Genomic DNA, 16825 nt, shown 5'->3' on the forward strand with positions numbered 1-16825 from the left:
CCTGCTGCAGTAGAGAGTCTGCTGAATTTTTCTCTCTTACCCTAGAATTCTTTGCCAGAAAAGTAAGTTGTTCCATTTCATACTGAATTTGTGCTTGTTAAATCCATTTCAGCTCCATGATATACCAGTATTTCGTAATGAAAAGAAGTTACTCTCCTGTATGGGTATGACTTCATTTTTTGTAAGCTATTCTTCTTTAAGTTTTCATAAACTTCTTTAAGTTTTCAGAGACAGGGAGATGTCAGAAAATTCTGGATAGTGAAAGCCTTCAGTGCAGACACCCCCCAAGGCTTTAACAGCCTCATTATTGCAAGCTAACCAGCAGTAGTTTAAAACGCCTTTTTTTTTTTTTTTTGCCAGCCAGAGTGAAAAGATTTCTATTTTATGTGTTCAAATCCTAGTGTACTGTTTGTCAAACAGGAGTCAGAAGAGATAGGAGAGGCATCTAACAAAGGAAAAATAGATGTACTAGCAGCCTGAAGAGGACAACCAATGTAACTCGAGGAAACTTCTTGTCAGTATAGTGTTTAAAAACTTAATGAATGATTTTTGGGAAACATTTTTAAAATTCCACTTTGAATGAAATGTACTCATATTCTTGGTAGTTTAACAGTTCATCTAAAAAAATAAAAAAGCAGTTTAATTACTGTTGCATGGGAGGGAATTGCAGAGAAAAGGAGAAGAGTAGGGATAAAGATCTAGAGTAGCAGTAAGCATTTTTAATTGCATTACATGGACAACTATTTCATAACTTTTGAAAACTTGCTGGATTATTAGGATTCATAATGCTAGGATAAGCAGATGTTTTACTATAAATGAGAATATCCTACCCAAACAATCTAAGTCAGTGTAGATAAGACTTGGATATATTACAGCTTCTGAAATTGAGCTATAATCAGCTTTTTCACTGTGTTGCATGTTTTCTCTTTTTGGCCTAATTTCCAAGACAGTTCACCAGGCTGAATCTCAAACTGGCTTTCTCTAAATTCTCTTCTCCCGATTGCTACTTCATAATTTGGTGGGCCTTTCTTGACATTTCTTCCCCCTCAAATATTTTCCTGTGTCAGAGATTAATTGAATATTTTGGGTCAGAAGGGACCTTTCAAAGGTTGTCTAGTCCACCCTGCCCTGCAAATGAGCAGGAACATCTTCAATTCTATGAGGTTTCTCAGCACCCCATCCAGCCTGACCTTCTTGATCACTAATTATTCTTTCACAATAGGCTTCAGTCTACTACTGTATTTAAGTGAAAACTATTTGATAGTTTTTCCTTGTCAACTGACGCTTTTTTCTTTAAAAAGAAATTCAAATCCAAGCACAGTCCTCAAGCATATTTATTCTGATTCTTTTACTTAAATCAGTGCCAACTTCTCTTAGTTACACTGTTTTGCACCAAAATATTCTCTCATGTGTTTCCAGACTATTTCAAACAGACTATGTCCATCTTTAAGGGTGCTTTTGAGATAAGGTACCAGAATATCACTTTGAATATGAATTCAGCATCACTAGCACATGGGCTCCTGCCAGTTCTGCTGTGTCTGCCACTTGTTTTTTCATATCCTTGAGAGCCTGCAACAGAGTGCTGTTGGAAGCTTACAAATTTCTGCAAAACATCAGATGTAATCTAGTTCTTTTCATGGTGAGTAATCTTTTACAGATGTTGTTTTACAAATGGAGAGTTTAATGCATCTACCACTTCTCTAATTCTTTGGCAAGTGGAAAAATGGTCCCACGTGATCTTTGCATTTATTTTATATTAGTGTATGTTATAAACAGGTACTGTGGTAGTTACAGTGTATGTAGAATCATTTTAAGTGTGAAAACACAATTGATTAAGCACCTGATGAGCTTTCAATTTATCTGGCCAGTTCTGGAAGATACAAGAGCTGAATGGAGGAACGTAAAAACAAACTCAGGTGAAGGCAGCCAAAATCTCTACTGAAAATGAAGTAGGGGATTTCAAGGAGTTAGAATCAAAGAACAGAGGAAGTATATGAAAGTTCGTTGTTAAATTGGTCTCCAGGTGGCAGAGGTATGTTGGGTAAAAATCCCCAAAGTGAAGAACAGCTTTCTGAAGTGAGATTTTGAGCAGAAAGATGCAGACCGTGCAAGTCCAGTTCACTGCTAACAGTCCCAGGTTGCATTCCCTAACCCAGGACACACCCAGTTTTCCACAGTGTTCAGGTTAGCCGCTCTCACCAAAAAGCTCTTGCTGCACAACAGAAATCCCTTCTCCGGAGAACCAACTTGATGGAGGACTGTCAAACTTTAAAGAATTTTTTACAGAAAGAAATGGCCATTTAGTTTTATGTTCTGAACTTTGTTCCTGTAGAATCAGCCTGTAAGTAAATTGAAGTTTTTCAAAAGTAGATGCAGGGCTGGGACAGTAGGGCAAGATCTTCCTTGGTTATGGAAGAGGGGAGGATTAATGGTGATTTCCCTTCCTTCAATGAAGAATTCCCTTCCACCCTGCAGAGTTTCACCTGCCTGAGATGTCCCCACCACAGTGTAAACACCTCTGCCAGTCTCTTGCTTAGCCCAGGTGAGAGCAGCAACACTCTCTATCTCCATGCTATTTCACATACATTCCTGCATTATGTCCAATTAGTCAGAGCTGGATTTTATTTTTAATGTACAAATTGAGAATTCAATACACATTAAAACATGCTTCTTTTTGCCTCTGTGCCTCTGCATTTTCCTTCCTTTTTAGCTTCCAGTCTTCTTGGATGTGCCTGATGCTTCCTGATGCCCAGAGGCATTAGACTACCTGGACCTGGTTAAGGACAGTCCTTGATGCACCACGGAGTTCAGAGAAAGGGAGAGAGAGGTTTCAAATATCTGACTGCAGGAAAGACAGAATGTCAAAGAGTTGGGATAATTCCAGATCCCCTGCTGAAAGAGATAACAGAGGGCCTGCAAAGCCCTTGCCAGCCTTCAAGATAGATCAGCCTCTGTAATTGTTCTGCTAAGTTAGCAGTGGAGAACCAAAAGGGTTGTAAACAAGGTTTAAAGCAAACACCAACCCAAACTAGAAATAAATATTTGGTACATTTATTTGCAACACATATCTAAAATCTTGACCTAAATCAGAAAAGAAATGCATTATTAGGGCTACAAATTGCCCTTGACCTGCAAATGTTCCAGTCATCACTGAGAAAAATTTAAGATTGCAGGACAGACAGTAACATGATGCCTTGACCTGAAAATATGAAAATATTACCTCTGAGGAAAAATTATCCAAAACAAAGACATTCACATATAGCTTGGAGAAAAGTGTCAAAAGGGTGGTAGTTCTAGAGGGACAACTGTTTGAGAAAAGATTATGAAGCTAAACACGAATATTTGCGTAAGCACTAATTTAGTAAGGGAAAAAGAGAATTCTACAACTGTTTTTTCTAGTAGATACACATCAAAATTTTGGACATCAAAACAAAGGCAGTGATTTCTTAGATATCCCATCAAAACATTAAAGCCAGTTCTTAATCAAGTCCTATTTGAATCAGATCCTATCCTTGAGTAATTATCCTATAATATGGGAAAAAATCCCCAAGAAACAGGCTTTCTTCTGACTTCTGTGTTAGGTTCTTCCAGAAATTTCTACTGGGCTTTTTTTGGAACTAGAAGTTTCACACCATGTGTGGACTTGTGCTGAGCTGGGAAGAATGTGAGTGCAAGCCTGACAGGGGAAAAGCTCATCTTCTAGTTTTTTCAATCAGCACAGCTTTCAAAACCTTGTTACCATAAAACTGAATTTCTGATATGACCACACTATCCCTGTCAAACTAAATCCTGATGGAAATCATGGGAAAAAAATCAGTGGCTGAAGCTAGGCTTTGAAGGTAGCTGAGCTCAGTGATAGCACTAAAAGCAGCAGTTATGGGAGAGATGAAACATGGTATCATAATGAATCCTTGTACGTGCAAGGTACCAGACTGAGAGCAATCTGTAACAGTCATTACTCGTATCAGCCAATGATGACAGGATGACAAAAGGTAATTTAAATTAGGGAGACAATGAAAGCTCTGATTATTCAATTAACATACAGCTTTATGAAATGGAAGATAGTCTCTTTTTTTTAATGTTGGCTACTTTTATCTCCAACTTTGCAATACCTGATACTAAGTGAATGATTCTAGTGGCTTTCAAGAAATGGACTCTCATGTGAATGTGAGCCTATTTTATAATCTTGTTTTTTCACAAAGTACTATCATAATCAAAGACACTCACTGCGATAACATTTCAGAATAGATTTTCACTGAACAGAGCCTCTGTTCTGCAACTAATTCATCAGTTTTTGCAAGTGAACATCTATCATTCACTAACTCTAAAGGACAACAAAATCAGTCTCAAGTCTGCCATGGCTTTGTTCATCTGTGATGGATCAGAGCCTGCATTTGGTAGAGCACCTCCAGAGCCAAAACTCAATGTCAAATGTTTAACATCTGCTTTTGAAAAATGTGCACACCTAATAAACCTCAGACAGATGCTTATATTTCCATACCCTGAAATATCCAGGCAAAGGGCAAAGAAGCAAGGCTTGGCTTGAAGATTTTTTTTATTTTTTTTTTTTTTTTTTTTTTTAGAGGAGATTTTTGGGGGAAAACAGAAGTACTATCATAATCAAAGACACTCACTGCGATAACATTTCAGAATAGATTTTCACTGAACAGAGCCTCTGTTCTGCAACTAATTCATCAGTTTTTGCAAGTGAACATCTATCATTCACTAACTCTAAAGGACAACAAAATCAGTCTCAAGTCTGCCATGGCTTTGTTCATCTGTGATGGATCAGAGCCTGCATTTGGTAGAGCACCTCCAGAGCCAAAACTCAATGTCAAATGTTTAACATCTGCTTTTGAAAAATGTGCACACCTAATAAACCTCAGACAGATGCTTATATTTCCATACCCTGAAATATCCAGGCAAAGGGCAAAGAAGCAAGGCTTGGCTTGAAAGTTTTTTTAATTTTTTTTTTTTTTTCTGTTGAAGGCAAGTTTAGTGGAGAAAGCTGAGGGGCAGAACAGAGCCAGCAATATCCTGACCTACACAGATGAAACCCACGACACAGAGAAGGGTGCTGCCCTCCTGAGCAGGGTCTGTGGATGCTGCCATTGCCAGGTCCCCAAGGCATCTAAGGGCAGCTCCATGGAAATGCCTGCCTTAGTGGGAACCCCAGGGACAATAAAGGACTGTAAATATGCAAAACCCCACAACTGTACAATGAATGCTCAAAAGGTAGGGATTTGGTAACTTTCAGTTTTAGAAGAAATTAAGACTGCCTTTCAAGGCACCAAGACAACCAGATTCTATCTGTTCTCACTACATTTTGACTAGCTCCCCTGGCTTCTCTCCAGCAGGAGCAACTCATTACACTGCTGTTACTTTGAACCGGGGTCTCAACACATAGGCACAGAAAATGAACTTTTAAAAGATGAATATGAAAAGTAACAATTCTAACTCTTTTGCTAAGAGATTCATCTGACCAAGAAAACAAACAAAAAACCCCATTCTAAATATCAGACTTAATTGGCTCAGACCGATGAACTATAAGGTTGCAGTAGCCTGGGATGTGAAAAATGAGGCACACCTGGGTGCTGGGCAGGGCACCATTGTGCTCAGAGTGCCAGCTTGTGCTAGTCAGGGGAGGGAAGCCGTTCCCAAGGGATAGCCCTACAGCAGGAACACCATCTCCTGTGTCTCTTGCCCCTCAAATTTCATCAGGAATACTTACCCGAGCCAAAAGGATTTGATTGATAGGTTTTAGCACAGATAGTACCAATTCAGCCTTTAGGTGTAAGTAATCTTGGCGAGTTGTAGCTCTGTGCCCCTAATAATTTACCTCCCCTTCTGCATGTGTAGTCTGCTGTAGATAGATTACCAAAGACTTATCCAAGCTGTTGTACACTGAGGGACAAAGCCTACCCCTACCTCCTTTCCTTTCCCCAATTCTCAGTCTCCTCTCCTCAGGCTTGAAGTCCGTCCAGTTGTGGAAGAAGACGGTCACTGCTACAGCATGGAGGAGTTTACTCATGAGATGGAAGCGGCAAGGAAAGAGGAGTAAGATTGCTTGCTGTGGCAGGGTCCATCCTGTGGTATTTCTCTACCTCCATTCACTTCCCCCTAACTCATTAAGGGAATTGGAAAAGATCCTGATGGATTCACCCTGTGGTGACAGCCATGGGACAGGGAAGCATCCTACAGTCTAAGTAATATTGCCACTGTGGAGGTGTTTCTCTGATACCACACTTGCATAATCTGAGATCATGTATGCAATTGAAATAGGTTAAAAAATGGGTTCGAAAGAGGAGGGAAGACATTATTCTGTCTCAGGGAAGGATTTCACTGAATTAAACTGAATTCCCCACAGGCAACATACTCACATTTCTGACTGATTCAACCTTCTTCCTTTAGTGGAAAAGGAGTGTAAAAAAAGCTCAGCAAGAAGATTGCTGCTATTGACTTCAGTAAGCTGATATTTCAATGTTGAAATTTTATTATTATTTTTTTTAAGAGGTATTGGATTAGAAATATGTTCTTTGGTGGTTTTTTGCTCCTCCTGAAAAGGAAAGAAGCAACTGTTTTAAAATTCCCATAAAAAAAAAAATTAGGAGAAGCCTACTGGAGAGTATTTAAAAATGCAGTGTTATTTTTGTCAGTAGTCACCATGAGTTCAGAACTAAATAGTAAGGCAATAAGTAAAACTATAAATAGTATGCATCTTCAGCAATAACTTGTCAAATTTTGGCTACATTAGGAAAGACATGAAGTCACAGCCTTTTGATCTACTGAGGGAACATCATCCCAGCCGGTGTATACAAGAATGCTATGTCAAATGCATATTATTTACACATAGAATGCCACAAGAGGATGGAAGAGCTCACTCATCCCAAATCACCCCAGCACCACTCCAAAGTACTTCTCTACTGTCAAGTCCATCCTCAGCAAGACGTAGGCACTAATCTTGCCTACACAGCAGTGTAGGATGCAGCTAAGGAAAATGTGGGTCATGCAAAAAATGGATTCAGCATGTGGGGGAAAGGATTCCAACATAAACTGGGAGACCAGCTATCCTGCTGGGTAGCTGCAGCACTCTGTCTGTGCATGCACAGAGAAGAGAGGGGACTCAGTGGGCAGCTACTGTGATGGTTGAGTGCTGGAGCACTCCAGGCACGAGGAGCCGCAGAGGGAGCTGGGCATGCTCAGCCTGAGGTGGCTGGCTGCCACCAGCACTAGGATGGGGAGAGCTGGATGGAAGGTTCATCAGAGGTACACAGTGAAAACAAGAAGCAATGGTCATAGGAGGAGCAAGAGAAATTCCAATTAACCTTTCATTCCCCTTCCCTCCAGTGAAGGTGGTTAAGCATTGCAAGAGGATGCATGGGGAACATGTCGAATCTATCCTTGCAGATTCTCAAAACTCCCCTGGACAAGATCCCTAGTGCCTGATTTGACTTAGATGTTGGTCATGTTGGAGCAAGAGTTGGACTACAGATCTTCAGAGGTCCCACCTAGTTTGAATGAAGACACACAGAAGAAAAACCAAACACAGAAGAAAGGCCAAATAAAATCCATTGGTTATCCAGATGGAAGATGGCAATAGCTGGCCATGATCAGCATCACCAGCACTTTCAGAAGGTAACGAAGTTTGGAAGTAAAACATTTGCAAAAGCAGGAAGGTGTGAGATTGAAGGATTTTCTTGCATCCTTCTCGTCAGTTCAAGCCACAAATTACAGGGAGGGGAAACCATCAGGCACCCCTTGGCTCTCCGTTCAGGATACTTCCCAAGGTTGCTTCTCAAGGACAAAGGACGTTCAGCACAGCAGGAGTCCTGGCAATGCATGTGGAATAAGTCTGCTTCTCACTGGGCTGTGGGAAGAGAAACCTTTTAAAGATTGTCTCATGTGACATCTTGACTGCATGTGGTTTCCTTTACTTTCTGTCCTGCATCTTCAAAAACCTCCGTAAACTGTAGGAGTTTAATAAATAAAATATTTTTTTGTGCTTTAACTTTAGTCTGGCTTGAATTAAAATGAGTCTCACGGTGTTTAAGATCAAGGCACCATATAAAATCACATTTGTGTACTCCTCCTAATGTATCCAAAAGGTATAAATTGCATCCCTAGCTAGCTGCTCCGGGGGCGGCAGAGCTGGCGACACTGTAGTGCTGGTGTATGTGTGGAAGTTTCCAGTGGAGGACGTAGTGTAAAGAGCTGCAAGGGTGTCCCCGCAAGAGGTTGACACACCAGCAAGCAGTACACCTGAATCCTGAAGGCTCAAAGACCTGCACCATTTTTTTTAATAACTTATTACAGCTTGGTGGCAGCTTGGGGTGAGGCGAAAGCAGATTATATTTTTCAATTTAATATGTCCAGCACACGCATTAGCTTTTAAGAGCAGTACATTTGTGAGAGCAAGCCTGTTTGCTGGAGACTGGAAAAGGTCACTTCTGAGTCACATGACAATATTAATTGCATTTACTACACTGTAATTTGTAGGAAATGATTGTACAAGTCTTCATTTAGAGGGCATAGCTGAAATCCAGTTTCTTCTTTCATGAGCTATATCAAAGAATATCTGTTTGATGTGACCAGAAAAAAATAAGTCTGTGAAGTGTTTAATGATTTAAACACAGAACAACAGCCGATCCACAAGCTAGAATTAAACAGGTTAGAATTATTTTTCTTCAGTCTTTTTTGCATCTCCTGAAATCATGCCTGATCAGCATCTCAGCATGCTGACAAAAGGCTCAATCGAACAAATATAATTATGTATTTTATTAGATACATAATTAGGTACTGTATAGATCACTATTGGTTTGCATCTCAAAGAAAATTTCAGTCTCTTACTATGGAGATAAAATGAGACAGCTGAAATATTTTGGACTTGATTTAGCAGCTCTTTGCTCTTTTCAAACAAGCACCACCAGAGAGCTGCCACAGTAGAGGTTTCTCTTTTTAGGAAGACCAGGAAACCTCTAAAAATGTTCCACATGAAAGATGTGGAGCACCCAGTTCTGTTCCCTCCATGAGCCAAGCCACCTTCCTCTTGCTGACCACCACTGCTCAGTTACTATGATGAGGGTTTTTCCCAGAGCTTCTCTTCTGAGTTGGTACTTTCTCACATTTTCCAACCAGGGTTTAATTACGGCCAGTTTTACTCCTCTGTGCTCTTCCTGAGACAGTTACATAGCTGTCTATTCACTGAAGTTCACAGGCAGTAATCTTGCCCCCTCCCCCCTTTACTAAAAGAAAGGGCTAACCTTGTTATTTCCTAATACATACATAATTGATTAAAACCCCAACACCACCAGCTTTTATCAAGATGTTGAAACTTTTTGTCATGGGGTTTACTTTGAGCTTTGGCTGCTGCAGCTAAAAAAAACCCTCTCTAACCAATTAAGTAATGTTTTCTTACTAGGCTAGTTACAAAGGAAACTTGTAAATATGCCTCAGGGGAACTCTCAGGGCATCTCAAAAACCAGAAGAAAAAGAAAATTTTTTCAAGCATGCTATATATTATTTTAGTGCGATTTGAGGTGCCTCAGAAGTTTGTAGTACTGCAGTAAGTGCATGATTTGATGAACACAGGACTCGCTGGGTATTTTTCATCCATTTAGTTTGCCTCCCACCTTTCCAAGACTGTTTCTGTTTGTCTTTACAAGTTGTCTGAGCAGAGCTATCTGTCAAATGTAGCAGCAGAGACACACAAGCACAGGGAAGTTCCCGGGCTCAACCTGCCTCAGTCAGCAAGGGCACTGCTTCCAACTTACCAAGCCCATGACTCCCTCCAGTCTGTTCCCAAGAAAGAGCAGTTGGCCTCCCCCAGACCTTCTCCAGCAGTGCTGTCCATCTCATCTCAAGCACTGGCTCCCACTTTCTTAGGTAAAACCTCCGTAGGAGACTGGGGGTAATGATACATCAGCTGAGCTGTTCTTCAGTGCAAACAGCTTCCAGCTGCTTCTTTCCTTCATGACTTCCTTGGTTTCCCCACTCTGTGACTGGTTGTGTCCCTGTGCTTGTACAGTCAGAAGTCCCCAGGGCATCCTGCTGCTCCAAAGGTGCCACATGTGGCTCAGAGCCTACTCCTGCCAGGCTCAGGAAAACTGACTATGACACATGCCAAAGCAGAGTTCTCATCAGTTTCCCCAACATGCTATATTCTCAAATGGTGGGGGCTGGTGACACCTCAAGTGGACAAATTTTAGCTGTGGTTACATTGTGTGACTCACTCAGTACTGGTGTTGAAATCCCAGATTTTTCTGTGCATGTGAGTGTTCTCTCCTCCCCCACCCATGACCGCCAGCAGGACACAAACACCTGCAATTTTTATCTCCCTTCATGTTATACAATGCCTCCTGAAACACAGGAATGCTTCCTGAAACACAGAAGTAGTTGCACACATGTAAGGCCTGAGTGAATACACAAAGTAGAAACCTAAGTGCAGGCCTGCCCCCGCAGGTTTGACGCCCTGTGAAATCTGCTGCAGCTGTGGCATCCTTTTCCAGCACAAACATCAAAAGAGCTGCAATGTGCTGGAGGCCAGCTCAGAAGAAACACTTACTGCATATAACCAATATGAGGTTATATAAAAAACAAGAGAGGGCAGAAGAGCTCTGGCTAAAGCAGGCAGCTCAGAAAGCAGGAGTGATGCTGGAGCAGGACATCAGTGGTAGTCCACATGGGCCCAGACACTCAGCATTTCTTGGGATCAGGTGCATGGTGAGTGTGACATAATTCAAATGAGTATTTATAGTTTAGTAGTAAAGCAGATGAAATGGAATGAGAATTGGAAGATCTCATCTAATCCTCTTTGCAAATGAGTTTTTTTTAAGATGTAAGACTTGTATATGATTTCTAATATTAAGAATTAAAGACAGTTATTTCTGATTAAGTTCTGTTACTACATTCAAAATGAACTTCGTCATGATGAATTTTTTTGGTACTAAAAAAGACATAAAAATGCAAATCCAGGGATCTTCTTCAGCTGCTTAGTATTAATGTCCAACTATGAACTGAACTAAGTTAAAATTGACTTAAGAGTCACTTAGGAAAAATAATCCACAGTTTTGGGAAGACGTGTCTATTTTTCTATAGCAGAAAACTGGTTATAACTCTCCTGGCTAGTGCAGCTGTTATTTCAGATGCGAAAACTATTATATCAATAATCACCTTCAAAGAGAGAAAGGCTTCACATGAAAACAACTAATTGAAAGACCTCAAATTTAAAAATATGTATTTATTGAAGTTTGTTAAATTTGGTTAAACTAATAATGATTATGTCTGTCACTAAGAGTTTAAACTGCAAGTTTAATGTTAACTTTTACATTTTTACACTGGCCAGCACCTGCTATAAAACAAAGGTACTGTCTCCTGGGATTCAAACCTGCATCAAAAATCCCTGCTTAGGGTTTATATATTTTCACATATCACCCAGCAGCAGTGAGGCTGAGGTGACACCAGGGAGAAATAAAAAATACTGCAGCTTGCTCATCCACAGTCCATCTTGTGACACTATCAGAGGTACCAGTAAATGGCACAAATTTTCAAGTTTTCCTTCAAGAAAAAAAAAAAATCACCACCTTCCCTTGATGTTGATTGGTCTTCTAGGTTTTTTAACTGTGTTTACTGATCAACAAGTTACAAATGAAGATTAGCTAATTTTAGCAGAGGTGAGTCAGAGATCTGCAGGAACCAGCCAAATTGAGCATTTGACTGTGTTCTTAGCTTCTTACAGGCTCTAGAGGAAAGAGATGGCAACTCACATGGCTATCAGAAAAAAAAATTTCTATTTCTGTTGCATGACTGAGCTGAGGACCCCACATTTGCTCCTCTTCCCCGCCTATTCTGTGCCATCAGTTTGAACAGCTGCACATAAATAAATGCTTCACACACACATTCGCACAAGCTCTTTCATTGCAGAAAAGTCTTAAGTGAAAAGTTAAATCTCAGGTTTGAGGGAGGGAGTGTGATGTTGCTGAAAACTTCCACCATCATGCTAGTTTTGTGCCATAGCCATTGAAGGTCTTAGGTTTTAAAAGTTTTGTACAAAACCTGAATGCAAAGCATTCACCATCACCTCTTTCATAAGAGTTTCATAAAACTGTTCAAAACCACTGACTTCCTTCCTTGCTTGGGAAGAAGCTTCACATTCACCAACAAATTAACTTCCCATTTTGGAAGACTTGTGTTCGGTTATAACCAGATAAATTTTCACTTATTAGCTGAAGGAAATGCCTAAACAGTGCCACTTTTAATCATGAAAACTGCCATGCAGCAGCTTATGAAGAAAACCAGACACTGGCCTACTGTAAATGAGTCCCCTGGCCCAAAACACAATTCCAAACATCACAAAGTTAAGCCTCATTTTAGATAGACTGTTTCCAAATAAAGCAGAAGAGACATGCAAACATATCTTGCTGTAAATCTTTCGCTCTCCACCATTTCTCAGAAACTGTAATTCCAATGGGAACCAGATCTAGCAGACCAGATTGAGGCAAAATACAGTTTTAATTTAAATCAGAGAGAGCTACTGGTGACTAGCATGCAGCATTAAACAACGTGTACTTATTAGCGTCCTAACAGAAACATGAATTTTAAAACAGATGGTAGAAGTTGAAAGAAATTGAATCACAAAATAAGATCATTAACATAAATGCTTCCTCTTCTAATCAGCTACCACTGTGGTACTATCAACTGGAGTGTTGGGGAATATCATTCATTTCCTCATCCCAGAATGTAAATATGATTTTTTTTTTCACTCCTAACTTTCCTCCTACCCCCATACACCCTTTGCATAGGCACTTCCTTTTCCCTCAGTTAGAAAAAAAATTAGGGTGGACCATTTTGCCTCCTTCCCAACAGTGAAATTTTCTGCACCTACTGAAAAAACCCTAGATGTTGACAGAGAGGGATATTCTGGGACAACATTTCAGACTTAATCCTCCCACAGTAGAGTACAACCTGTCAGGTGCAAGAATAATAGCTTGGGAAAACCACTAAAAAATTACAAACATGAAAGAAAAAAAAAGCAGAGCTTAGGCATTCATATTTCTCAGTTTACATAGCAAGTAAACAACCAGTACTTTGTGCTCAAACCATTCAGCTACAAATAAGTTGTTTTTTTCACCTTCTCCAACAAGATTTCTGCAGCCAGAATTTAACCCTCACTTTATCCGCATCATGGACCAGAACATTGGTTAAAATACTCTTCACTGGCATTGGCTGTGAGAACTAACCTGCTGGTACACAATACAGGAAGAGCTAGAGCACCAGTCCTTGTACCCAGTCCTTGCACCCAGTCCTTGCAAGAACCAAGGATGCTTAAAGTACACTAGCATACTTCAAGGAATGCCAAAGCTACCTCAGAAAAAAAAGTCACATAAAAATGGTATTCCCTTACCTGACAGAGCTTTCAAAAGTGCACATCCATCATAAATCCCAAAGTGCAATAAGAAAATGCACTGCTGTGGCTTCTTTTCCTTGAGGAACACAACAGCTCAGTGCAGGGTCCTACCTTCCCCCTTGCTCAGCTGTAAGCTGTTATTCCTGCCAGATCCCTGCCCCAGTCCTGACCTGCCCAAGCCCCAGCTGACAGAAATGGGTAGCTTGTCCTGCAGAGCACTCAGGGAACTAAATTTTCTTTTGGTGCTGAGAACCTGGCATAGTGCTCTTTTTCTTTGGGAAAAGGAGCACACTCCTGAGATTATCGCAAAATTCCCAAAAGGGCTCTGTGCAAGGGGGCTGCTGGGCCTGAGCTGTAACAGTACCAGGTGCATAATTTCGTTTTAAGCATGCTCAGCTTGAGCCAAAACACTGTGAAACTATTACTGGTATCACTTTAAATTTCTGAGCAAGACAATCACAGGTTTTGCTCATTTCCAGCATAATTCGCAGTGGCTACATAGGGTTTTGATCTGCAGTGATTTAAACAGACTGTAACACGCTATGGAATTTAAACACCAAGCTTTTGTTTCTCTTTCTAACTTTAGGTGCTGCAAATGCTGCAGCAACCTAGAAATAAATTTTCAGATAAGAAGGCTCAGTGTAGTCATTTCTCTGCTCTTCTGGGTTGAAGGAGTAAGGCTAAATATATGTATGAGGCAAAAAGATTTAGGCATACAATGTTGCAGGTACAGGCCTGAGTTTCAAAATCATTACCACCTTCCCCTACATCAAGTTATCATCAATTATTTATACACAGAGAAGAAATTGATACCATTTTGTATATAAATATCCATGTACTTGTTCTCCCATGAATAAAGACACAAAACTTCTACCTATTATTTTCCCAGCTGGAAGCTAATCCACGCTAAATTTTGCTGCAGTGCTGAAGATTTCTGAAAAGCTTCCCAGATGATTGAGTTGCAGATTCAATACACAGGATCTCTCAGTAGGCAAAAGAGTATCATCCTCTGTTTATCATCAGCCTTCTCAAAGCAAGAAGATCAAGAAAAGAACAGATTAACCTGTTGAGAGGTTCTGACAGCATTACTTCTCCCAGCAGTGTTAATAACTACCCTACAATTTTTCATGGTTATTTCAAGGCTTCAGGAGTTGAGGACTGACTTGAACTCAGCTGTGCCATGCTGCAAATGAGGTGAACTTAAGTATTTCCATTCACCCTGCGAGTCTGTGTGGAGCTGTCGGCCTCTCCATGCAGCTATTTCCACTGACACCCGGTGTTCAAGGTAGGCTAACAGGCTTTCACCGGTGCAGGACCTACAAGGCAGCCACCTGCTTAATAGGCACCTGCACTAATTGCTCAGGCAAGCTCTTGTCAGGCTTAGTATGGGTATAAACTGAGTCTGGAGTGGATTTGGGTTTCTTCTGGGGCTTTCTAGCACAGTTTTGAGCCGTTTGTCCCACTGAAGCACTGATTCAACAGAACAGAATGAGACATTTGCAACCTAATTGTATGATCTTCTTTTCTCCTTTGTTTTCGAGTTCACCTGGAGTTCTGAACTGGTATCTTTTTTTCCCCCAGTGAGCTGAAGTGACTCTTTCATGGCACAGTGACTTGGAAAATGCTCATTTTATAAACGCTTATGTTTCAGTCATCTTTCAGCTCCCAGAGACAATTATAACACTGAATGTTATAAAGCTAAGGCTATTAACATACAGATGGCAAAAACTGTTGGTGCAGCAGGAAAGGAATGGTATGTGTTTAATCCTGCCAGCTGCTCTGAATCCTGTGCATGTGCAGGGGCAAGAAAACACATTAAAACCTTCTCCTAGCACAAGACTAGCTGTGATTGTAGGAAGTTCAGCAAATATCCTTCAAGCTGCCTTGCAGAGAGTCCAGTCTCTCCTGTAATCTCTCTCAATGCTTTCTGGCAAGGGATCCCCTCTTTTAAGTCAGCAACTTGAAGCTTTCTCTAAGACTGGAAAGCTGAATGAAACAATGATAGAATGATCTCGTGCTCCATGAGGAGAGCAGCCACCTCCCCAGGGCAGATGCTGCAGTTCACTGCCTGGGAGTTTTGCTGTGCTCGCCTTTGCCAGCACACGTTGACCTCTGAAACAGCTGTTTCTGGAAGACAATAGCTCTCAAAACCAAACATCCAACCAACAGATCTTAAAAATCTGACTCTTGCTTTTAATAAAGCTATACAAAGGATGGAATGGAATGAAAGACTTGCTTAGTGATCAAAACTGATTGGCGCCATGATTAATTAGTTTTAAAATCCGAAATGGCAGGTTCATTCCTGGCTAAGCAGAAAAAGCACAGCAGTTGTCTCTCTCCTCCCAAACAATTATGATGGTAAGTTGGACATGATATCCCATTTCTAAATATTCTGCTTTCCCAATGTCCTGGGCTGACACAATAAGAATGACTTGTGCTGCAGAGGAAATATTGCTGGACACAGCCTGAATCCTGTGCAGCTCAGGTCAGCAGTCTTCACTTTCCCTGAGCGCCTTGCTCCAACTGGGACTACCTGAAGTACCACTGCAGTTTAGACCTTGGAGTAAGGCACTAAGGAGAGATGGAGCATCTGAAATTGGGAGAACAGATTTGTTGCATTGTGCATTTTCCTAGTGAATTGCTTTATATTGGTGCATTACTTAACAGTCTCAGTTTTCTGAGCTTATGAAGTGTGAATGCCATTTAGCAACACTTTATTTTCCAGAGAGACATGCTGATAGAAGGATTTGTTGCAGTAAGATGGCAGCCTTTGTGAAAAAAAGTATGGGTCTTTATTCATCCTCATAGGACATTTCAGACAGGGACCAGCCAGGGGAATTTTTTATCACACAGGGATGCTTGGAGTTGAGGTTGGTCTGAAAACCTTCCTGCGTTGTAAAATGTCACTGCACACATCATTGCTGTTATTATAATTGCTGCAGTTATTAGATTTATTCTTCCCATGATTTATAGAGCTGTGAACTATAGATGTGTTCACAGTGCAGCCACAGCTACTGCTCTTCTCTTTTGTGCTGCAAAGCAAGCTGTGTGTACCAAAGGCTGCCACCTGCTTTGTGGTGAAAAAGTTATCAAGACTAAACAAATGAATAAACCCCTTTCTTCTGGTAAGGCAGAGCCAAGAAGGCTGTCAAGAGCATGGTGGAAAATTATAGTAATAGGATAATGGAAAAATTACAATTTGTGGAGAATGAAGTGTATTACTTCTACATTTAACAGCCCTGTGGAGAATAGAACCAGCTTTTCTGCAGAAAGATTTGATGTAGTGCCAAAAATTTGAATTGACACCTTAAAATAGCCCGCCAAAAGAAGGGAAAAAATAACTTTTCTTCATGAAATCCTGTAGCAGTTAGCTCAAATTAGTACATTTTAGTACTGCTGCCCAGAGGAATGGGTTGGGGAAAG

The 16825-nt window shown here is 40.7% G+C and overlaps 1 long non-coding RNA gene across 3 annotated transcripts in view; it reads right to left on the reverse strand.

The window, feature by feature from the left end:
• The window catches only part of LOC108447309, a 51170-nt gene that overhangs the window by 14007 nt on the left and 20338 nt on the right, over positions 1–16825 (reverse strand). The gene's annotated exons all lie outside the window — the stretch shown is intronic.

Source organism: Corvus brachyrhynchos, unplaced genomic scaffold (genome assembly GCF_000691975.1).
Source record: "Corvus brachyrhynchos isolate BGI_N302 unplaced genomic scaffold, ASM69197v1 scaffold175, whole genome shotgun sequence".
NCBI classification, from domain to species: domain Eukaryota; kingdom Metazoa; phylum Chordata; class Aves; order Passeriformes; family Corvidae; genus Corvus; species Corvus brachyrhynchos.